We start from the raw sequence: 26,247 nt of genomic DNA on the forward strand, positions 1-26,247 counted from the left end.
TGATGTCAAAAATAAGTCACTTTATTGGAAATTAGTTGATAAGGCATAATATTAAAGGTCAAATTGGTCAAAAATGGGCTGAGAATCCAACAATTACAAAGCGTCTTTATTCAATCGTCTTAATTCAACATGATTGTTAGCGGTTCAGTAAATAGTTTAAATTGGAAAATAACAGAGGCCTAATCGCAGGAAGCATGGCCAAAACTTTTAATTTGGGTGATGGGAAATGCCATATTTGTGGCCAAGAAGAAACACTGGAACATGTCTTATTTGAGTGAATGTATGTAAAAGAAATGTGACAGAAACGTATTTCTTTCTTTGTCAGAAACACAATAACAACACCAAGAAATTCAGCTAATCTTGAAGAGATTAAAGTTTCCCTCCAATCCTATATTATGCAATTAAAATGCTATCTTTCTTGATTGATGAACACATTGTATTTCACTTATAAGATGATGATCAAAACTGGGGAGTTTATCACAAGGTTTTCAAGCTTGTAAGACTTGAAGGACGAGGATACGTCCTGAAATGCTTTCATATAATAATATGATTTATTGACATTTTAATTTCCCTTCTATTTAGTCAGATGACTATTTTTTTCAGACATGGTCGGACGCTCAAAACGTTCACAGTGAGGTAGACTTGTTTTATTTGCCACTTTGTTAGAATAATTTTATCTAAGAAAAAGATGCACTCTGCGATGCGAGTGACAAAAGACATCTGTTCAACGGGCCCGCCCGACCCTGATTTGGTCCATTTCTCAATTTCTCTACCTCACCCCACCAAATCTTTACACATGCAATACCGCCTATATCTGACACTGCATGAATAAAGAAACATCATTTATGCTGTTTTCTTTCTCAGAAAACACAAAATAAGTAAAAAGATTTACATTTAAAATCACTTTCGAGTACGCTGCCACTCAATTTAAATTTCAATTGAAACCAACTGGTCTCTCATTTTTCCTTCCCCTAGAAGCTTGGTGATTCTGAAGTGCCTTGTACAATAGCTGATTATATGACGTAGCAGAATGCTATGTAGATTATGAAGTAGGCCTAAATGGCATAAAAGAAATGCAACGTCTTGGGCAAATTGGGCAAATGTTATCCATTTTCTTATCATATATATTTTCCAATAATGTCGGGAACGAAAACTTATCAAACGGTCAAACTGGAGTAGTAACAAGTCAATAAATTTTTTAAAAAGTTGAAAATTCTCTATACAAGAATGTCGGCAAATGACAAGCCCTGCTACTTATATCAAAATATAGTGTATTAAATGACGATAATTAAATTTCACAGTCGGTTACATATATGGACTATAACTTTTGAATCCAGGCTTTCTCCACTTTTCCTATTTTTGGTTTTCCTCTTTTGTTTCTTCTAAAATTTCATCAAACACTCTGTCTATTAATTCTTGTTCCATTTCTCTTTCTTCCATTTCTTCTTCCAGCTCGTCTCTGTCAAAATGATGGAATATTTTCTGTTTCAGAAGTATGTCTATTTTGTGAGAGTGCATATATCAATGGGGCAGTAAATTGACTGTTACAGTGAACAACATAAGTATTGTCATCAGTCTGAAAGGTATTAATCGTATCAACCGTACTATATGTCATTTATTTCAATTTCGTTTGTCTCGATCAAATACTATGATTTCAGAAACTGTATACTTACATAAACTCATTGATAATTTCCTCACGTTCGTTCTCATATTTGGTATTGCCAGGAATGTAAGCCTTGTTAGATCTCCTTCTTCTTCTTCTTCTCCGCCAACCTTCGGAGTCGCTTATCAGGAGACTCATCAACAAAGCCAAACACAAAAGTAACGCCAATCTGGTCCTCTCCATCATTAAAGATTCTTCGACAACAGTTTACCTAGCAAATCTAATCAAAGACAGGCAAAGCAATATATGAATTAGGATGGGCAGCATTTTAGCTCTATGCTTAAAGTATCTTTGTCACTTTTATCATATACAGGTACAACTTCTAAATGAATTTCTTAAAAATGATATTGATTGCGCTTTGCATAAATAATATAATTATTGAGGAAACTGAGCATTAGATCCAGCTAAAGCAATAGACAATACATGCACACATACACTTTTCTATGCCTATAATACTTCGCCGGCATTACATTTTTCAGCAGTACACCGAAATGTTTGATGTACCAGAACCGATCGACAACTTCCTGGCAACGCTCTGTTTCATATTTTTAAAATTAAAACGACCGAACGACCTGAGTATATGCACTTATATGCAAGCGAAAGTCAACAAGACCGCATCCCTAGATTGACATTCAACTTTAAGAACACAATGTCTATTGATATTGGGAACAGACGAATGAAAATGACGATATATATGAAAGTGTCATAGTTTAGGACGACGTTGAAATTAAGTGCGTTCAAGTTAAAAATCGTAGAGCTACTGCAGTCCGTTAGCTTATAAGTACAAAAAGTCACGTGTTTTGCTGTGACCACACCCAGAATCCTTGCTGACACCATCACTATACACAGAGTGTTGATATAGTTACTGTGGTCAATATGCGTTCGTTCGTGTGCAAACATCGCGTGCAAGTTACAGACGATGGGCGGTACGATGGGAGTAGGCAATAATAGCGATAAACAAAACGGCCAGTTTAGCCTACCCGGGATATTGTAATATATCATCTACCCTCTGATGTGATTTTCCTCTAATTAACGCCAAATAAATAAATATATTCGTAAAAATACATTATTACGTCGACGCCGACTTCATTGACGTCGACAAATCGACGTCAGCATTTATACTACGAATGATGCCTGGAACTTATCTACCGAACTGAGTGTAGCTAGGTAAGTTTGGAATGTGATGAGTTGGTTTTGAGTGATGTTTTTTTGTTGTTCAGGAGCGCGAACGAACGAATTGAATATAGAAGTGTCGAGCATCGATATCTTGTATGGCTTCTGCAAGTTCCGCGATGACAAACAGGAATATTGACCCCACAGTGACCTGACTATACCATTATTCGATAGGCGGGTCCGTATTCTCAACAATACACACCAATAATAGTGTGGTTCCGATAATGTGCTTTTTCAAAACTTGAAGTTGAATGCGAGGTCAGAAAAATGTTAGTCTTTAAAATCATTGTTGAGTAGAGGTCATTTTCAAATAGACTGTACAACATGAGGTACACAAGGGTGCCACAAAAACACCCGCCAACTCATAAAATCCTTCATATTATTCATTGTACACTGTGATTAACATAATGTGGTGATCAGATTATTTCGAGGTCATAAACTGACTCGCGAGCCACGCAGGTTTTTAATGTCTGTGAAATCATTGAACTTTCGAATTCGAGAAAGTAAAAAAGATTTACAACGGCGGTAGGTTCAAGTGCATTACAACCAATCGAGGTCTCTTCCTTGATGTTCGGACATTGCAACCTCTTCTTTGGTTCTTCTTTAAGAGCTTAATGCACGGTCCCTCCACAAAAGGACCGTGCTTAATGTTACAATCGACGTCTGCAAAAAAGTCTACCATCGTGGCGTGTATAATTAAAGTCAGAGAGTGTCGCGTCGTCTCCAGTCTTGACCATTCTCGCATTTTTTCCATTTTTTCCTGCTCGCAAAAAAAATTTCGGCGTTGGGTGATAAGACTCGCCGAAGAGGGCGTGGTGTACGACGATGGTCTTGACCCGTACGTACAGACTCGTCCGAAAGTCAAAGCCTAAAAGTATTCCTCCGCACTGCACTGAACCCGCTCTCACGACCAAAAAAATAATCATACGAAGTTCACACCCGCTCTTACTTCCGAGTTTCGAATATACACAGAAAATGTGTCTAAGCGTTCGTTTGTCGTAAAATCCTTTCACATAAACAAAAATCTTTCATCTATGGAATAGAACATACCCGGAGAACATAGTCCTAGGCGTATTCATAAAAAATTAGGTCAAAAGGCATGTGTGACTTATAGCTTGCATACGTCACTCGTAGTATGAAAGTACGAGCCAGTACTTCTGCTCGTACAATGTCAGTTTCGAGACAATTACATACCTCCAATATGAGTCCACATACAAAGTACAATATCGGTATTATAAGCTTTCAAACATGACGATGAAATAAATATGACTACACTTGACTATCTCTGGCAGAGAGAAAAATATCAATAAAAAATAATCCAAAGCCTGAGGAAACAATATCTAGTCTCTTAGGGTGACCGTTTTATTTTTTTGTTTCTCATCTCCAGAGGAATACTCAGGCAGGGCGGGCGGTCGAAATAAAAAAAAAAAACAAGCACCAAAAAAAATGTATTTGTTTCAGTTCAATGTTCTGTCCATTTAGTCTCTACGATTTTCAAGTACAAAAAACGTGTATTTGTTTCAGTTTAATGTTCTGTCCATTCACTGTCACTGCAATTTCTTGTCTTTCAGTTCAGTGTTCTGTACTCTCTGTCCTTTCAGTCTGAGTCGCTGCAATCTCACATTTTGATGATGGTGATGCTGTTGCTGGGATGATCGCCTCAGAGGCGGCGCAAATAAAAAAGTTTTTTATATTTTCATGTTGGAGCTGAAATTTACGGTCGGTCGGGAGATGAGAAACACAAAAATAAATTAAAGCTGCAAGCAGCGTTGGCGGGGCCCAAGCGGATAACATGGTTGAAAGATCTTGCACTAATGATATTATGTGCAAAATTCGATCTTGGAAAAGTATGATTTTGAACATCATCTCATAGTTACTGTACGTGTCAGTGGGAATTGCATATTCTACGTAAAATCCAATATGGCGGCGAAATATGAAGGATGTAGCACTTGTGGTTACTGTGTTATGGACATATACTCATATTTAAGGGCAAAGGTCATCGAGGTCACGTGACATTTTGTCAAAAAAATTGTAAAGCTTAGTTATCCCTATATACCAAAAATCAGACCTCTAGCTCTATTGGCTAGCTCAGAATTTGATATGCGCATAATTAATGAGGTACAGGATGTGGTGTCATAAGGTCTCCCATCATACCAAATATGAAGGGTGTAGCACTTGTGGTTACTGAGTTATGGACATATACGTATTTTCAAGGTCAAAGGTCATCGAGGTCATGTGACATTTGTCAAAAAATTGTATTGCTAAGTTATCCCTATATACCAAAAATCAGACCTTTAGCTCTATTGGCTGGCTCAGAATTACATATGCGCATAATTAATGAGGTACAGGATGTGGTGTCATAAGGTCTCCCATCATACCAAATATGAAGGGTGTAGCACTTGTGGTTACTGAGTTATGGACATATACATATTTTCAAGGTCAAAGGTCATCGAGGTCATGTGACATTTTGTCAAAAGAATGTAATGCTAAGTTATGCCTATATACCAAAAATCAGACCTCTAGCTCTATTGGCTGGCTCAAAATTAGATATGCACATAATTAATGAGGTACAGGATGTGGTGTCATAAGGTCTCCCATCATACCAAATATGAAGGCTGTAGCACTTGTGGTTACTGAGTTATTGATTTATACGTATATTCAAGGTCAAAGGTTATCGAGGTCACGTGACATTATGTCAAAAAAAAATTGTCTTCCTAAGTTATCCCTATATACCAAAATCAGACTCTAGCTCTATTGGCGGCTCAGAATTAGATATGCGCATATTAATGAGGTACAGGAGTGTGCGTCATAAGGTCTCCCATCATACCAAATATGAAGGGTGTAGCACTTGTGGTTACTGAGTTATGAACACATACGTATATTCAAGGTCAAAGGTCATCGAGGTCATGTGACATTTTGTCAAAATAATTGTATTGCTAAGTTATCCTATATACCAAAAATTAACCTTTAGCTCTATTGGCTGGCTCAGAATTAGATATGCACATAATTAATGAGGTACAGGATGTGGTGTCATAAGGTCTCCCATCATACCAAATATGAAGGCTGTAGCACTTGTGGTTACTGAGTTATTGATTTATACGTATATTCAAGGTCAAAGGTCATCGAGGTCATGTGACATGTCAAAAAAAATTGTATTGCTAAGTTATCCATATATACCAAAACTCAGACCTCTAGCTCTATTGGCTGGCTCAGAATTAGATATGCGCATAATTAATGAGGTACAGGATGTGGTGTCATAAGGTCTCCCATCATACCAAATATGAAGGGTGTAGCACTTGTGGTTACTGAGTTATGGACATATACGTATTTTCAAGGTCAAAGGTCATAGAGGTCATGTGATATTTTGTCAAAAAAATTGTATTGCTAAGTTATCCCTATATACCAAAAATCAGACCTTTAGCTCTATTGGCTGGCTCAGAATTACATATGCGCATAATTAATGAGGTACAGGATGTGGTGTCATAAGGTCTCCCATCATACCAAATATGAAGGGTGTAGCACTTGTGGTTACTGAGTTATGGACATATACGTATTTTCAAGGTCAAAGGTCATCGAGGTCATGTGACACTTTGTCAAAAAAATTGTATTGCTAAGTTATCCCTATATACCAAAATTAGACCTTTAGCTCTATTGGCTGGCTCAGAATTACATATGCGCATAATTAATGAGGTACAGGATGTGGTGTCATAAGGTCTCCCATCATACCAAATATGAAGGGTGTAGCACTTGTGGTTACTGAGTTATGGACATATACGTATTTTCAAGGTCAAAGGTTATCGAGGTCACGTGACATTTTGTCAAAAAAATTGTAATGCTAAGTTATGCCTATATACCAAAAATTAGACCTCTCGCTCTATTGGCTGGCTCAGAATTAGATATGCGCATAATTAATGAGGTACAGGATGTGGTGTCATAAGGTCTCCCATCATACCAAATATGAAGGGTGTAGCACTTGTGGTTACTGAGTTATGGACATATACGTATATTCAAGGTCAAAGGTCATCGAGGTCACGTGACATTTTGTCAAAAAAATTGTATTGCTAAGTTATCCCTATATACCAAAAATCAGACCTTTAGCTCTATTGGCTGGCTCAGAATTAGATATGCGCATAAAATCCAAGATGGCGGCCAAATCATGTGACCAATCCAAATGTCTTTCGCAAACTTAAAAGAGATCACTCTGAGGATGAGATGAGTAAAATTTCAGTTAAATCGGTGTGTTTGTTCTGGAGAAGAAGATTTTTAATGATTAAATTGCGATTTTCATAAAATCCAAGATGGCGGCCAAATCACGTGACCGATCCAAACGTCTTTCACAAACTTGAAAGAGATCACTCTAAGGATGACATGAGTAAATTTCAGCTAAATCTGTATGTTGGTTCTGGAGAAGAAGATTTTTAAAATTAAGTCGGTATTTTTCGCAAATCCAATATGGCCGCCAGGTCGCGCGACTATTCGAAATTTCTATACCCAGGTGCACGAGATCTCATAGGTACCTATTAGCCCTGCAAGTTTCAGAAGTTTGCGGTAAGCGGTGATTGAGTTCTAGGTCGACAAAAAAAGAGCGGAAGAAGAAGAAGAAGAAGAAGAAAAGAAGAAGATTAAAGCTGCAAGCAGCGTTGGCGGGGCCCAAGCGGTTAATCATGTGACTGATCTTAATGTCTTTTACAAACTTGAAAGACATCAGCCTACGGATGACATGAGTAACATTTCAGCTGAACTGGTGTTTTACTTCTGGAGAAGAGGATTTTTAAAGAGTAATTGGTATTTTTCGAAAATCCAATATGGCGGCCAAATCACATGACCGATCAAAATGCCTTTCGCAAACTTGAAAGAGATCACACTTAAGATGTTACTTGTCAAATTTCAGTCCAATCGGTGCATTGGTTCTGGAGAAGAAGATTTTTAAAGATTAAATCACGATTTTCGCAAAATCCAATATGGCGGCCAAACCACGTGACCGATCAAAACGCCTTTCGCAAACTTGAAAGAGATCACACTTAAGATGTAACATGTAAAATTTCAGTCGAGTAGGTATGTTGGTTCTGGAGAAGAAGATTTTTAAAGATTAAATCACGATTTTCGCAAAATCCAATATGGCGGCCAGACCACGTGACCGATCAAAACGCCCTTTGCAAACTTGAAAGAGATCACACTTAAGATGTTACATGTCTATTTTCAGTGGAATCGGTGTGTTGGTTCTGGAGAAGAAGATTTTTAAAGATTAAATCACGATTTTCGCAAAATCCAATATGGCGGCCAAACCACGTGACCGATCAAAACGCCTTTCGCAAACTTGAAAGAGATCACACTTAAGATGTCACATGTAAATTTTCAGTTGAATCGGTGTGTTGGTTCTCGAGAAGAAGATTTTTAAAGATTAAATCACGATTTTCTTAAAATCCAATATGGCGGCCAAGGTCACGTGACCGCACGCGATTTTATTCGCCAATTTTTAAGACCTTAGGTCATGTTTGCTATGTAAAAAATTTCAAACTGACTAGACCCCTAGGTCAGCAGAAAAAGGCATTTTTAGGTTTTTGGAAAATCCAATATGGCCACCAGGTCACGTGATCAATCACAATTTTAAGGATAACATGCACTAGTACCCATTAGTACCTATTAGCCCTGTAAGTTTGAGAACTTAACGTTAAGCGGTTCCTGAGATCAAGAGGGGCAAAAAAGCGGCGGAAGAAGAGGAAGAAGAAGAAGCGGAAGAAGAAGAAGAATATTGAACTCCTACGAAACCAATAGGGGCCCAGCCGGTAGGCTTGGGCCCCTAATTAAAGCTGCAAGCAGCGTTGGCGGGGCCCAAGCGGTTAATCATGTGACCGATCCAAATGTCTTTTATAAACTTGAAAGACATAAGCCTAAGGATGACCTGAGTAACATTTCAACTGAACTGGTGTTTTACTTCTCAAGAAGAAGCTTTTTAAAGAGTAAATTGGTATTTTTCGAAAATCCAATATGGCGGCCAAATCACGTGACCGATCAAAATGCCTTTCGCAAACTTGAAAGAGATCACACTTAAGATGTTACTTGTCAAATTTCAGTCCAATCGGTGCATTGGTTCTGGAGAAGAAGATTTTAAAGATTAAATCACGATTTTCGCAAAATCCAATATGGCGGCCAAACCACGTGACCGATCAAAACGCCTTTCGCAAACTTGAAAGAGATCACACTTAAGATGTAACATGTAAAATTTCAGTAGAGTAGGTGTGTTGGTTCTGGAGAAGAAGATTTTTAAAGATTAAATCACGATTTTCGCAAAATCCAATATGGCGGCCAGACCACGTGACCGATCAAAACGCCTTTGCAAACTTGAAAGAGATCACACTTAAGATGTTACATGTCTAATTTCAGTGGAATCGGTGTGTTGGTTCTGGAGAAGAAGATTTTTAGAGATTAAATCACGATTTCGCAAAATCCAATATGGCGGCCAAACCACGTGACCGATCAAAACGCCTTTCGCAAACTTGAAAGAGATCACACTTAAGATGTTACTTGTCAAATTTCAGTCCAATCGGTGCATTGGTTTTGGAGAAGAAGATTTTTAAAGATTAAATCATGATTTTCGCAAAAATCCAATATGGCGGCCAAACCACGTGACCCATCAAAACGCCTTTCGCAAACTTGAAAGAGATCACACTTAAGATGCTACATGTCAAATTTCAGTTGAATCGGTGTGTTTGTTCTGGAGAAGAAGATTTTTGAAGATTAAATCACGATTTTTGCAAAATCCAATATGGCGGCCAAACCACGTGACCGATCAAAACGCCTTTGCAAACTTGAAAGACATCACACTTAAGATGTTACATGTGAAATTTCAGTCAAATCGGTGTTTTGGTTCTGGAGAAGAAGATTTTTAAAGATTAAATCACGATTTTCGCAAAATCCAATATGGCGGCCAAGGTCACGTGACCGCATGCGATTTTATTGGCAAATTCTTAAGACCTTAGGCCATGCTTGCTATACAAAAAATTTCAAATCGACTAGACCCCTGGGTCTTCTGAGAAGCCATTTTTAGGTTTTTGGAAAATCCAATATGGCCGCCAGGTCACGTGACCAATCGAAATTTGTATACCCAGGTGCACAAGATCTCATAGGTACCTATTAGCCCTTCAAGTTTCAGAAGTTTGCGGTAAGCGGTGGTTGAGTTCTAGGTCGACAAAAAAAGAGCGGAAGAAGAAGAAGAAGTAGAAGAAAGTTGAACTCCTATAAAACCAATAGGGGCCCAGCCGGTCGGCTTGGGCCCCTAAATATTGACTCCTATAAAAACAATAGGTGCCCAGCCGCTAGGCTTGGGCCCTAAAAATGTCGCCCTTATCGTAAATGGAAACATGATATTTTTATAATTAAGCAATAACCCCCGCCGCAGGATGGTATACACGAGATTTTGGTACAATGCGCGACATATAGCACGAGCCGATAGGCGAGTGCTATATGGAGCGAATTGTACCAAAATCGAGTGTATACCCTCCTGCGAAGGGGGTTATTGCTATTATATTATATCAACTTGCGTGTCTTTGTTGTCTTGCTTGGGTATTTTCATCACTCTAAGCCCCAAATGCAGAAAACGGACGGCTGAGAGATCGAACGTCGAAAATTCTGCGCCCGAGACCGAGCATTTTTTGCTCACGTGTGTACACACGTGGGCATATGTCGCAGCGATGTCTGTCTGTCTGTGTGTCTGTCTGTCTGTCTGTTGGTCCATTTTCTCAAAAACGGCTGAACGTATTTCAGTCAAATTTGGTAGACATCTTCAGAATTCAAATGGCTAGAACTGAAAAGGTTTTGGTGGGCGTGGCTTGCATATTAATGAAGTTATCACAGTTTTAATTTTTCTGATACATGGTAGTCTATGGGAAGCCGGTATCTGTGGTTTGAGGGCGCTATCCCCACGTTACACTCTGGCTAGACGATGCTGAAATTAGACTCGGTTTCGGATTCGGTTTCGGATTCGGTTTCGGATTCTAGAGACTGAAAGAAATTTTATATTTTCAGCCAATTGTTACACTGTGGAATACTGGATTTTCCTTACTTTCCCTGGACCCTTTTTTCAGCTAAAATAATATCTAATCACACTAAACAAAGTGAAAATATGTATATAGGGATAACTTGGCAATACAAATTTTTTGACAAAATGTCATGTGATCTCGATGACCTTTGACCTTAAATATGAGTATATGTCCATAACTCAGAAACCACAAGTGCTACACCCTTCATATTTGGTATGATGGGAGACCTTATGACATCACATCCTGTACCTTATTAATTATGTGCATATCTAATTCTGAGCCAGCAAATAGAGCTAGAGGTCTGATTTTTGGTATATAGGTATAACTTCGCAATACAATTTTTTTGACAAAATGTCATGTGACCCCAATGACCTTTGACCTCAAATATACATATATGGCCATAACTCAGTAACCCCAAGTGCTACACCCTTCATATTTGGTATGATGGGAGACCTTATGACACTACATCCTGTACCTCATTAATTATGCGCATATCTAATTCTGAGCCAGCCAATAGAGCTAGAGGTCTGATTTTTGGAATATAGGGATAACTTAGCAATATAATTTTTTTGACAAAATGTCATGTGACCTCGGTGACCTTTGACCTCAAATATACATATTTGTCCATAACTCAGTAACCACAAGTGCTACAGCCTTCATGTATGGTATGATGGGACAGCTTATGACGCCACATATTGCACCTCATTAATTATGTGCATATCTAATTTTGAGCGCGCCAATAGAGCTAGAGGTCTGATTTTTGGTATATAGGGATAACTTAGCAATACAATTTTTTTGACAAAATTTACGTGACCTCGGTGACCTTTGACCTCAAATATACATATTTGTCCATAACTCAGTAACCACAAGTGCTACAGCCTTCATGTATGGTATGATGGGACACTTATGACGCCACATATTGTACCTCATTAATTATGCGCATATCTAATTTTGAGCGAGCCAATAGAGCTAGAGGTCTGATTTTTGGTATATAGGGATAACTTAGCAATACAATTTTTTTGACAAAATGTCACGTGACCTCGGTGACCTTTGACCTCAAATATACATATTTTTCCATAACTCGGTAACCACAAGTGCTACACCCTTCATGTTTGGTATGATGGGACACGTTATGACGCCACATACTGTACCTCAATAATTATGCGCATATCTCATTCTGAGCGAGCCAATAGAGCTGGATGTCTGATTTTTGGTATATAGAGATAACTATAGGAGAGAAATTTTTTGACCAAATGTCATGTGACCTCGATGACCTTTTACCTAAAATATATGTTTATGTCAATAAATAAGTAACCACAAGTGCTATGTCCTTTGTATTTAGTAGGATGGGAGACCTTATGACAACACACGCTTTACCTCATGAATTATGTACACATCTAATTCTGGGCAAGCGAATAGAGCTAGAGATCTGATTTTTTGGCATATAGGGATTAATTAGGAATATAATTTTTTTTGAAATGTCATGTGACCTTGATGACCTTTGACCTTGATTATACATATATATGCATATTTCAGTAACCACAAGTTCTATACCTCCTATTTTGATAGGATATTAGACCTTAAGATGTCACATCTTGTACCTCATTTATAATGCGCATATGTATTTCTTGGCTGGCCAATACTGCTAGAGGTCTGATCTTTTTTCCCGATTTAGAACCGTAACTTAGACATGCCTCATGTGTTTCAAATTGGGAACAACGACATAGACCTATGTGCCCATAGATCTCAACATATACACTCCAATGATACTTCTTAATGACCACATTTTCCTGCCCCATCAAGACTAGTACTCCTATTACAAGTGGGGACTATGTCATTGTAAATGACTTGTTGAGTTAATGGTTGTATCACAGTATTCGATATATCTAATTCTGTATTTTTTCCATTTTATATTCTGAATAATTACATTAAACATATTTCACTGTCTCCAGTACATTTCATTTAAGTATTTTCACTTCATGCACTTTATCCCTTTCACACATGTTCAAATATCTGACCAGAGAACAAACACTAAATAGTCCAGGATGGGAGCTACAGTGTCATTGACGCTATTTTTACTTCAGCCAATTCCTAATTTGCATATTAAATGAATTTTCATACTTAGGGATATTCATCTGAATTGACTTTATCAAAATTGATGTAACTTGCTATGTACATTTCAGACACTGTAAGACAATATTATTGAAAGTCATTAATCATTTTCTCTTCAGCAAATTCCTAATTTGCATGTTTAATGAACTTTCCTAATTAGAGATATATATCTGAATTGACTTGACCAAAGTTGACAAAACTTGCTACATATATTGCAGATACCATGATACAACATTATTGACAATCATTAAGCATTTTTACTTAAGTCAATTCCTAATTTACATATTTAATGAACTTTGCTTATCAGGGATATATACTGGGATTTACTTGATCAAAGTTGGCAAAACATGACAACATTGATGATTATACCTGGTTAAAACAATATCGAAAGTCATTTCACATTTTCATGTCAGCTAATTTACAATTTGCATATCTAATGAGCTTGAAGGACTTGGCCAACGGTAATTACACTTGCTATATAAATGACAGCAGTCAAAGAACTTTAATATTTTTATTTCAGCTAATTACATATTTGTATACTTCATGACCTTTGAGAATTAATCAGCGGTGATTATTGTTCATTATGTTGATCATAATACTTTCAATGAAGTTGCAAACATGTGGCAAAGGTTCAAATTTACACATAACTGTATGAAACACGTGAGCATTTCAGTTCATATCTGGTTTAGTAACAGACAAAAAAGACGTGCATGTCTTTTATATGCTTTTGATGACTGAATCACAGAATATTGTTGTATATTTCTTGATTTTCTCTGATTTCCTTTCCTTTTTTAGCTCACGTGTGTAAACACGTGGGCATATGTCGCAGCGATGTCTGTCCTGTCTGTCTGTCTGTCTGTCTGTCTGTTGGTCCATTTTCTCAAAAACGGCTGAACGTATTTCAGTCAAATTTGGCAGACATCTTCAGAATTCAAATGGCTAGAACTGAAAAGGTTTTGGTGGGCGTGGCTTGGATATTAATGAAGTTATGAAAGTTTTAATTTTTCTGTTACGCCGCGTATGACAAGTGAAAACAATCGACTGTTTGAGGGCGCTGTGAAATGTGCTTGTCCAGGTTGGCTACAGCTGGATAGCCCTGCGTACGATGCTGTGTGTTCCGCTACAGCTAATAGCCCCGCTCACTGTGGTGAGCGGGGCTATTAGCTGTAGCGGAACACACAGCATCGTACGCAGGGCTAACAGCTGGATAGCTCTGGTTTCAACCACGGTCCCTCCGTGTTTCAACCTCGTATTGAACATTAAAAATATGATATTTTATTACTCATTCAACTCACTATTCAAGATAAAATATCGTTTAGCAAATTAGCTTTATCCTTGGTAATTGATTGTTTCCCTCGCTGCTCGATCGCCAGAAATGAGTACATACGTTCTCTACCTTGCCTCATGGCATGGAAGTGCTGATGAATAATAACTTTGGGTCAAAGGTATTGAAGTGTCCAATCAGGTTCGTGCACAGAGTCCAAGGCCATGACCTACTTCATGTACTTCTGCACTGTTTTGATTTTGCTTCGCCAAGAAACGTGTTCGTCATTGTCCATAGAAGTATGTTTGCTCTCCTTTGAGGTTGTTTGTGAAACAAATTCCGGGATAGGCCTTGGAATGCATACGATCGGCATCGCGGCAGTGCATGTAGCTAGCCCTACGAGTATGACGAGAGTGTCCGGCTTTGGCTACGCCGCCTCCCACCTCCGGTAGGCGGCGTAGCCAAAGCCGGACACTGTCGCCATACTCGTAGGGCTATGCATGTAGCGTACCATGCTTGTGTAACTGCCGAGCTCAACGTGCATTCACGGTTGATACTCGTGTACAATCATGATGTGTTCAATTCTGATGAAGATTCATAAGTCTTACTTTGGCAGTCTTTTTTCCGTACGATAATCCCGACAATACGTGTTACTGTTAGACGAGGTGGCCATTTTTTGCTCACGTGTGAACACGTGAGCATATGTCGCAGCGATGTCTGTCTGTCTGTCTGTCTGTCTGTCTGTCTGTCTGTCTGTCTGTCTGTCTGTTGGTCCATTTTCTCAAAAACGGCTGAACGTATTTCAGTCAAATTTGGTAGACATCTTCAGAATTCAAATGGCTAGAACTGAAAAGGTTTTGGTGGGCGTGGCTTGGATATTAATGAAGTTATGAAAGTTTTAATTTTTCTGTTACGCCGCGTATGACAAGTGAAAACAATCGACTGTTTGAGGGCGCTGTGAAATATGCTTGTCCAGGTTGGCTACAGCTGGATAGCTCTGGTTTCAACCACGGTCCCTCCGTGTTTCAACCTCGTATTGAACATTAAAAATATGATATTTTATTACTCATTCAACTCACTATTCAAGATAAAATATAGTTTAGCAAATTAGCTTTATCCTTGGTAATTGATTGTTTCCCTCGCTGCTCGATCGCCAGAAATGAGTACATACGTTCTCTACCTAGCCTCATGGCATGGAAGTGCTGATGAATAATAACTTTGGGTCAAAGGTATTGAAGTGTCCAATCAGGTTCGTGCACAGAGTCCAAGGCCATGACCTACTTCATGTACTTCTGCACTGTTTTGATTTTGCTTCGCCAAGAAACGTGTTCGTCATTGTCCATAGAAGTATGTTTGCTCTCCTTTGAGGTTGTTTGTGAAACAAATTCCGGGATAGGCCTTGGAATGCATACGATCGGACATCGCGGCAGTGCATGTAGCTAGCCCTACGAGTATGACGAGAGTGTCCGGCTTTGGCTACGCCGCCTCCCACCTCCGGTAGGCGGCGTAGCCAAAGCCGGACACTGTCGCCATACTCGTAGGGCTATGCATGTAGCGTACCATGCTTGTGTAACTGCCGAGCTCAACGTGCATTCACGGTTGATACTCGTGTACAATCATGATGTGTTCAATTCTGATGAAGATTCATAAGTCTTACTTTTGCAGTCTTTTTTCCGTACGATAATCCCGACAATACGTGTTACTGTTAGACGAGGTGGCCATTTTATGATAAGTTTCAATACTGCACAGCTACATAGCGTCACTATCGTGTGATCGAGGTACAGCGTTGTTGAACGCGATACAGAAACTCTGCAGAGGGAGAAACGGGCACACAGTCCATGTAGCCGACAATGAGATGCAAATGATATGCGGTTAAGGTCTCCTCGACTAACTTTCAGCTGGTTGCTCACTTTCTACTATTTTTATAGTATTTTATACAAAGGCACAGACTTATTCTACCTGCAACTTAAAACTGATAGTGATTTTGTAGCTCATTCTTTACTATTTTTCATAGTTTTCGGTAGCCGGTATCAGACACTTCGTGTTCGTGTCGGCTACATGGACGATCTGCCGAGAAAGGATCGTTGACATGAACAGTCAATGTACTTCAGCACGTAGTCCGCAGATAGCGGATCGAGAAAATAAACGTGTCCCAGTAAATAACGGAATATTTATGTACATTAACTCGATATTAATCAAATTTCCAGCTCATCGCAAAAAAATGTATTGCAAAGATTAATTTGTCACTGACAAATACTGCACTGTATGGAAAAAACAGTCTGTAGAATAGTTCAACTTCAAGTGGTATTACCCGAGACAAACACTTGTGTTGTCAATTTTGATTTCATTTCATAAACTTCATACTTCATCGAGTATCGTGTATTTCAGCCTTTGTGAAGCCATTTTATTGATATTTTCAATTTTTGTCTTGGCTTTGTTGTGGAACATGTTGAATCGTCTCCGTGGACATGTAGGCAAAAGTGTGACGGGGTTGAAGTGACTTGGGTACCTGGGGCCGACCAAAACCAGTGTGAATTACTGGGGTCAAAGCGGACAGCGGCCGGGATGACGTGTTCCCCAAGCGAGCTACCTTCAGAAGTCTGTTTCATCGCAAAAAAGTCAACTTTTAAAACCCGTCATTTATTTACTGATGTTATTCTCAGCATCACAAACATATACGCCTCTGCTATGTATCACAGCAAATAGTTATATTTGAGCGCCCCGTAAATGGGATCCTCGTTTTTTTGCGAACCCGGAAGTGTGTCTTGCTCAATGCATTTCCTACCCATAGCGAGGGAAACTGCCCGCGTTCCCATGCTCCCATGCACCCTTTTTCAATGCCAGTGCAACGCCATCTGTGCAAAATTTGTGGTGGTATGCTCCCGTGTGATGGAAAACCTCTCTTATTCTAACAATGACGTAGTTGACTTTGGACTTCGATTGTTTGTAATGTGATGTCCATGCAGTGAGTTTGGGTTGGCGCGCTTATAATGCAATCTTCGCCCGCCTGCGGTCCGATATCCCGCATTTATTAGCGATATTTATCTGTTTTTGACTTGACCAAAGTTGGCAAAACTTGCTATGTACATTAAAGATACTATGATACAAGATTATTGAAAGTCATTTGACATTTTTTTCAGCCAATTCCCAATATGCATATTTAATGAACCTTCCAAATTAGGGATATACACTGGCATTTACTTGATAAAATTTGGCGAAACATGCTGTGTACATTGATCATTATACCAGGTTATAACAGTATTGAAAGTCATTTTGCATTTTCATGTCAGCTAATTCATAATTTGCATAAATAGCTAACAAGCTTTCACGGTTTGGCATATAGAGCTTGAAGGACTTGACCAAAGGTAATTACACATGCTATATTGTGATACAATGACAGTACTCAAAGAAATTAATTATTTTTATTTCAGCTAATTACATATTTGAATACTTAATGACCTTTAGAATTGATCTGTGGTGAAATTCATTGTGTTGATCATAACACTTTAAATGTAGCAAAGCATGTAGCAAAGGTTCAAACTTGCACATAAATGCAATATATAATGAAACACGTGAGCATTTTCAGTTCATATCTGGTATTCGCATGCAACACGAACACTATACATAAATACCTGCTGCAGTCACACAGAAAATGGGTCAAGAGTTCAAATCAAAAGAAAAAAGTAACAATTTTTTTCGTAAATTTACATAAGAACAATAGTCCTGGCTTTTTTGGCATACTAAAAATAGATTTGTCTCATTCTGTACCGCATACGCGTATACGGTATACTTCGACCGTCGCGACATTCAGAGGTGGCACAGTGAAGTTACAGGATCTATTTTTGATGGATAATTTGGACGTTAATTGTACCAGAAAACAAGCAGTTTTGAAATAATCCAGACTTGCGATGACCGCAACCGTGATGAACAGTTGTGCAGAGTGCGTTGCCCGATACAGGGAGAGCTGGACGCTGACACTGCTCTCGCATTTGATGTCAAATATCGTCGCAGTCGCCAGGAGTTATCCCATTGTTATTTTGAACTTCTTGGTCTACGTCGTTCGGACACCCGGTCTGTTACAGCCCAAACTTTGGTAAAGAATATCTGACATACCGTTACTGTGAGGAAGTGTCAATTTACTTTTGTATGAACGAATACTATCTCCATTTTAAAGAGCGGTAAGACATATCGCGTCTCGATTCCCGCAATATCAAGCAAAGTTCACGGTGCGCTATGTCGGCTTTGTCGCCCTAATATTTGTGTGCATCACACCCCGAATGTGCTGCTTCAGAGATGTCTTTCATCATGTACCCCAACTTATTTACTCCCAGAGGTGAGTTATATACAGACCCACACTTTATCTGTGTATCAAAATTCGGTCTTCGGTCTTTGATACAAAGTGGACAGTATCGTTATTTTGCGGGTCGACGGGTCAAATTGCAGGTCAAAGTGCGGGTCGATTTGCTGGTCGCACGAAAACGATAGAAATGAGACTTATCTTCGTGTACAATTATTTCTTGAAATAAAATGAACCATAAAAAACACCTAGTTCCTTCAAGGTCATATTTCCTTTCGTGGATACCACGAAAAATACAACATCTTTGCGATAATTACACTTCCGGGTTTCACCTATTGATCGACAATGCAGGTCTGAGTGCGCCACCAGCGACCTCATGCATGAGAGGAGCAAGACTTTTTATTATATTACTCAGTCGCATATCGCATGTCGTGACCGTATTTCCATACAGTACAGTACATTACCCACAATTTCTCTTGATTTGCATGCTTGAATGTTTCCTGTGCCAAGCCTGTTTTCCTCTTCAACACATTTGTAATATTTTAAACTGTAAATTATCAGTTTATTATTATTTGATAAAAGTGTACTGATGACATGCAACATTTCTGTTTGAATTACATCAGAACTCAAATTACAGAGGTGCTGAAATAACTCAAATTTTCGATGCAAAATAATCACTTACTGAGTGGCCTACCCCTGTTAACAGTCTAAAGTAAAAAGTTCTATAGAGACAGAATGATATCACTTTTCAGGAAAGACAGGTGCAACTGGTTTCCCTATTTTTATTGAGATATTAGATAAGGCGTTTGAAAATGTCAGAAATTATACAAAAAATTAATGCAGGGCAGCAACCAGCACTTTGCAACCTCGAGTACCCCAAAGCAACCTGAAAACCCGTAAGAAATAATGGCTGACTGTGACCCACAACTTGTAAACTGCTCAGTGCTCAGAAAGTTGTAGCCCGCAGCGACCCGCAACCTAAATATTGGCCAGAGAGGAGTGACCCGCACTTGCCCGCAGCAACCCACATTATTACACCTCACGTATAATTCAGGTACTGTGATTGGCTGAGCCTCACTCACGTGATATAGAACAAAAAGTGATAGAACATGGCTAAGGTGATATAGCCCTGTCGCGTGCAGTGATATAGCCCGCTACCACGTTCTGGAATACCGCGCGTACTTTCTGCGCGTACCACGTCATCGCGTAAATTTGCTTGCTATTTTCTATAAAGCAATGGCTTTTGAAAAGGTTCAAGAAATTAGCTCGACCTGAAGTTCACGACGACGTTTAGTACATTAAATGAGAAAATCTTGAACAACACTGTCTTCGTTTTTAGACGTTAATTCAACTTCATGTAGCATTGCGATCGAGCAACAAATAGAACGTTTCACTGTGGCGAGTCTCGATCGACACTTGACTGCATTCTGAGCAAAGTTTCGAAAACAAGTGTCTGTTCGGTGTAATAAAATTAATAACACACGCTAGCTCGGGCAAGATCACGATTTGTTGCCTGCCCTCGGGCTGGTGCTCATGACGGTAATATTGATGATACCCTCGCCTTCGGCTCGGGCATCATCAATATTACCGTCATGAGCACCAGCCCTTGGGCGGGCAACAAATCGTGATCTTGCCCTTGCTGGCGTGTGTTATTATTTAACTGGCCCGCAACCTATAAAAACAGTGGCCCGCACTAGCCCGCAGTGACCCGCAGCCCGCACGACCCGCACAATAGTTACACTCCAAAGTGGACTGTTTAGGTTTTTCTCGAGTCTACGGTTTAGATAGGTACGTTCAAATGCACCGACCTGGCAATTTTCGGAAATGCCTGTTTAGGGGCCCGTTTTACCACCGCTATCAGTGCTAAAACAGTATTTTAGCATCGGTGGAATGCAGCTCTCGTCCAATCAGAATGGCGCATGGTAGCATGATATAATATAATCTTTGTTTTCTTGATACTTATTGATAACCGCCACTTATTACAAAAGGAGCAACCTGAGTGAGTGCTGCAAACCAGGCTGTGAGGTTGATAATAACACAATATCATCTGCAAACATAAGAATTGGCAGTGTTCTATCAAGCAAAACAGGAGCATCAATACATTTGTTATGAAGTAAAGTTGGTGAATCATTTAAAAATAAATTAAATAAAGTGGGACTGAGATTACAACTTTGTCTGGTACCAACATGTGAACGAAATGAATTGGTATAACCAGATGATAACTTGATACATGACTTGACATTATCATACATGCACTTTACAATATTCAAAACTTACTACCAAAGCCTTGCATTGATAATTTATAAAACAACCCCCAATGCCAGACACAGTCAAATGCTTTCTGTAAGTCTACAAAGCATGTAAACAAATGCTTCGAACTACCTTGACGCTTGTAATAATTAATCAAAGACTTTAAAACGAAAATGCGATCGGATGTACGACATCCTTTTTGAAGTATAAGCTTATAGATTTCGGGATAAAACTGACTTATAAATGCTGCAAAGATGAAAATTTGCAAACGACAATCTCATTGAAGTTCTTTATAGAATCTTCTCGATTGTTTCTGCCTACTTTATACTACGACACTCAGATAAAAAGGTCGGTAAATCTTGGTTGTCTTCTATCCACAAACGGTTGAATACAACGAAAAGAGTGCAAAATGGTGTTATTATCGGAATAAGACTACCTCCAAGTAAATGTATCTGTATGGTCTATGGAAGAGCAACAACCCGCGACTCTCTCGCGTTCACTAATGACCAGAGCTCATGAATAGCATGTTGCAGGTACATACTAGGTTCAAAGTGCTTGACGAGGTCTTTGTATGGGATGCAACAAATAATGATTCCCTCTGACTTTCAACACTGTCATAACTACATTACAGGTACAATGGGGATAAGAACTCAAAGGACAGGAACAGAGATGGATAAAGATTCACTCCCTGAAAGTGTGTGGCTGTATGGAATCTTGATCTTGAAAGGAATGCTTGAGTATCTATAGTAAGACACTGTACTAATAATGATGTCACGGTAATACAAGAATATATTTTCTAACAGCAGTAAACGTATAGAAAATATCCCTGAAAAAGCAGATTTGAAGATTTCAGAATGTTGTGTGTATCAGCATAAAACTAAGGGGTACAATTGGCTTTAAAATTGAGCGTGAGAGTATTTCAAGTTGTGTCAGTACACAATAATAAAAAAATACCATATGAACATAATATATAAAACTTATCCGTAACTGCCAACATCAAGTTATGACAAGTTAAATGTCAACACAATGAAAATGTATTAAAATACCATACTACTCTGAAAACATGAACAACTTTTGCAAAGATAAGAATAAATAAATCCTGTCGATGAAGTCCAGTTTTGGCTTACACTCAGTCTAAATTCTACGCACTTGTGAATTTTGCCGAGCGGTTTTGACTGGGATTTCTTCGCCAGGTGACTGGGTGTCGTACGTCGTGAGTTCAAATCCGATCGAAATCTATTGAATTTTATAGACCTGTTTATTTCGGGATCGCACTGCCAGCTGTTAATTAGACGGCACACATACGATTAGCAGTTTCGCGACCCCTTTCCCCGCATGGAACTGCACAAACATCAAACATTTTCTAAATACCCATTTGTGGCTTTTTGAGCCCGATCTTTTACTTGTTAAATAGTGTGATTGGCTGATGGACGTGCCTATGGTGTTGCCTTTGTTACAAGCAGCGTGATTGGTTTGATTAGTATGAAGGTCATCTTATAGCTCATCTTTAACGATGGCGTCAAAAAGAAATGTGGCGTCGGCCACTGGCACCTTGCCAATGGAATATTTTTTGCCGAAGAAAGCCCGTTCAACAGGTATACTTGCAGGGCTCGAAATTAGCGGTAGTCCGGCGTCCACAGACTACCAACTTTTCCCTGGGGCTACCAAAGTCCATGAAATGGTAGCCCACATGGACTACCAAAACCTTGGGCATGAAATTCAGTTAGTACTTGGCGTGACATGTCCGATCTTTCACTTTTGGACGAGCGAAATGCAGTCAAACCCAGCTGGACACAGTAAGGCCAGACTATGATTTTGTTTTGCAAATTACAAAGACGACCTAGCGATGGAACTTTGCAACAAAGTTTCAAGATCTCAACTGATGTACTTGGATGACAGGCATAGAAAATGGTGGCCAATGAAAACGTATTCTCATTGCATTTTGATCAAAATGCAAACGCCTCCCTGCTACAGAAAGCCCATGGTCAGTTTTTAGCCCTGCTGAGAAGGTGGCGGTCATTGTCATGGCGACTATCAAAATTTGCACGCAACTCTGAGAATGAAACGGGTTGTCAATACAACGATAAGTCACCAAACTTTTTATTGTCACTGCCGTCAATTATACCCGTTTGGTAATAAAGGTGTGCAAGTATTCACATCAAATGACTAACAAATTCATTTCATGGGCAGAATCTCGAAAAATAGCCTTTTCTTCCCTTGTTAATGAAAAATAATCCCTAAACTAAAATTTGCATGGGCTACCAGCCATTTTCACTGGGCTACCAACTTCAGAAAATGGTAGCCCAAGGGGACTACCAGGGAAAAAAGTTAATTTCGAGCCCTGACTTGATTCCAACAAAACATTTAGTTTGTGTATGAAAAACTTCAATTTCACTGAATTTGTAAGAGAAAAGCACCGCAAAGATGTGATTTTGATCGACGATTCGAAGTTCACGAGACTGGCAAGCTAGTTTTCCGCCGCCGCGCTGGCTGCCAACGTCACTACGAGTATGATAATCTTCTCAACAAATCAAGTTATTCTCAGAGCAATACCGACGCATTTTCTAGATTTAAAAATATGAGCTAGAAATGAATTTTTTTGAACCAACCGTTTATTTGAACGGGTATTTTATTTTCATTGATTATTTTTACATACTAGAATCCACTGTCACAGGCATGTGTGTTGCCGATCGTTAATTACACAGTCACAGGCAGTCGCGTTTCCGACAGTTTTACACTGTTCTCGCTGGCAGCCTTGTCTACCTACTGATACGTTATACGTGTCTGCGTGTATACGCACTGTTAAAATTAAGGGTATGTCAGGATATTTCATTTTATTGGGTGTTATTTTTAGATAATAAGGTTCATCGATAGAGTATGTTGCTAAAGGACCACGTCAAAAGATCGATGTCGGATAAATATCTAAATTCTTTAAAAAGTTTTTCATCCGACAAAAACAATATTCTAGTTTGATTTGGTTGAGAATTCTTAAAAATGATTATGTAATTAAATATTTTTGCTCCTTACATTGCCGTGATTGCAACTGGAAAACTTCTTTTTCTTAGTCAAATGTCACCTCAGGTGCCACCAGAGAACACCATTTCCACTCCAAAATTTCATTTTTCGCCTTGGGAGAGGGGGGACACCCCCTCTCGCACTCTCCCCCTCGTTCGCTACGCTCACTCGCCGCTCAGTCGCTCAGCTCCCTTGCAGTCCACCCTTCTACTTTCTTAAAATACCTGCCTACTTTTAAATATAAGGACAACACTGTATGAGTGCGAGTGCTTCATGAACTCTACAGCGAGTGGGGGGTCGCAGTCAGAAAAAAATGTAACAACTTAGCTCGGTTATTGAATCACTCCTTTTTAAGGGTGTGGATTCGGCCGAGCAGTTTTGACTGTGATGTCTTCACTGGGTGACTGGGTTCGAATCCCATCGAAAGCCGATTATTGAATCATAAAGTTACTTACCGATCTGTGTGCGCCTTTGAACTTGAAGCGGTGAGAGGCTGCACTGTCAGGATTTGCTTTGAGTTTCTGAATTGGCTGTACCACTTGTTGTTGAGATGAAGGAAGCACTACGACTTTACATAACACTCCACTTTAGGCCGGTGAATATTGTCCATTGGCGTCGACTCATTCGTTGATTTGCATACAATACTCGTTTAAGAAAAGATTTATCTCAAACAATGGATGCGAAATCTTGCCCTTGTCAATTGGTTGTGACTTAATTACCCTATTGTTTCTACTTTCACCATCGTTATATGTAATCTAGCATAACAAAGACACCACTTAGCATGAAGAAGAAGAAGATAATGATGGAGATTGTAAAGCGAATAATTCACTGAGATGAAGGTGATGCACAATAGTTAATGAAAGTAAGAATGCATATGAAAGGACAAGTCTTCTGAGAGTTACGAAAAGACGTTGATGAACGTGAGTGCCGAATATTCAAGGGGAAATTGTTTCAAGAAGAAAAGCAAGCGAAATAATTTTGCGTGCCCTTTTGGTCATGAGAATGCTGAAATTCGAAACATGAAGCTTTGATAATATGTATACAAAGATTGCATCGCTTGCCTATGTTAGAGTAACTCGATGATTTGTCAGTAAACGATCACAGAACGTCAAAGACTTTGTCCTTGTTCTTTAAGTTCCAAATAAACCTCGAAAACTCTGTACTATTCCTGCATTTGGAGTTTCGGAAATTGCATGTGATTAGCAAATTGACATGATTAGCAAAATGACATGCAAATTGCATGTGATTAGCAAAGCGAGTCAGTGAGGCCGATGTAAACCTTCTCCCCTTGTTGACTCCCGTTGATAACTTGGCCTAGGCTTGCTTACTACGCCTTTGACTTCACAGTTACCTTTCAACGGGCATGCAGACTTGTCCCGGCAGCCGGTCGATCTTTTCGCTGGTCTCCGGTGATTATGCTCTTAATAAGAAGTTGGGGTAAGAGAGCGTTTGAAAGTTTCGTAGAGGAAAGTTTGAGCATATAAGGTTAAGTCTTTCACTTTCGAGGAGCATAATACCTTAATGAACAAATTCATCATTACTGTCAGAATCAATGTCCTCTAGTATACTGAAGTACAACCCTTTTCAGAATTAGAGCGCGAAGCCACTGCAGTGAACTGCAATAAAACTGCTCACACTAATTAGTTTCAGCTGTAGCCAGCTGGCAAAGTCGACAACATTGTATGTCCCATGCAGACAGTTTGTCTGGGGAAGTTGAAATAAAAAAGATTTGTACATGGACCAGCGCATGGTAATGTTACATTGTATCTTAATCTTGAACACAGGGTGCCAATCGTAAACTCTCATTTACAACTCAAGCCTCAGACAGAGCTAGTTTTGCCTTTGTACAAGCAGACTTTTTGGTCTTTATCAAGTAGCCTTGTTCAACACCAAAGTGGCCTCGGCTACAGCTGAAACTAATTAGTGTAAGCAGTTTTATTGCAATTCACTGCAGTGGCTTTGCGCTCTAATTCTGAAAAGGGTTGTAATAGCTAATATACGAAGCTCTTTGCGCGTTTTAACTATATACACACTGCAACGCTGCTGTGTCAAATTTCAACTTGATCACGTCTTTCTTTGCGTAATAAAATAATGATAATAGACTCCTGAACAAGGGGGAAAGAGAGAGGGGTTGGGGAATGGAACACATTGTTAATTATATTGTTCTACTATCTTTGGAAACTTTTCAAATAAATGAATAAATGTATTGGATATGGTTTACTATTTATCAGTTGTCACAACATGTTGCCTGACATGAAGAAACTACGAAATATCATGTTAGTTCAGCATGGTTCTCTATGTTCCGCATTGGTTATTATATTACCATGCCCTGCCCGTCGCATTTTGATTGGTCGAGCTGAACCACGTGACTGACCACAAATACACAGCAATGGTTTGTTTACATGCCCGTGAATATGAATAATAAGATTAACAA

The 26,247-nt window shown here is 39.1% G+C and overlaps 1 long non-coding RNA gene across 1 annotated transcript; it reads right to left on the minus strand.

Annotated features, from left to right (window-relative positions):
* On the minus strand, positions 1-24,438 carry LOC139123199 (uncharacterized). The gene is made up of 3 exons (XR_011549618.1): positions 24,269-24,438; positions 1,674-1,883; positions 1-1,459 (listed from the first exon to the last, which is right to left on the minus strand). It is a non-coding gene; the product is annotated as an uncharacterized lncRNA (long non-coding RNA).
* Between the last annotated feature and the right edge of the window lie 1,809 nt (positions 24,439-26,247).

The sequence above is a fragment of the Ptychodera flava genome, chromosome 22 (genome assembly GCF_041260155.1).
Source record: "Ptychodera flava strain L36383 chromosome 22, AS_Pfla_20210202, whole genome shotgun sequence".
NCBI classification, from domain to species: Eukaryota; Metazoa; Hemichordata; class Enteropneusta; family Ptychoderidae; genus Ptychodera; species Ptychodera flava.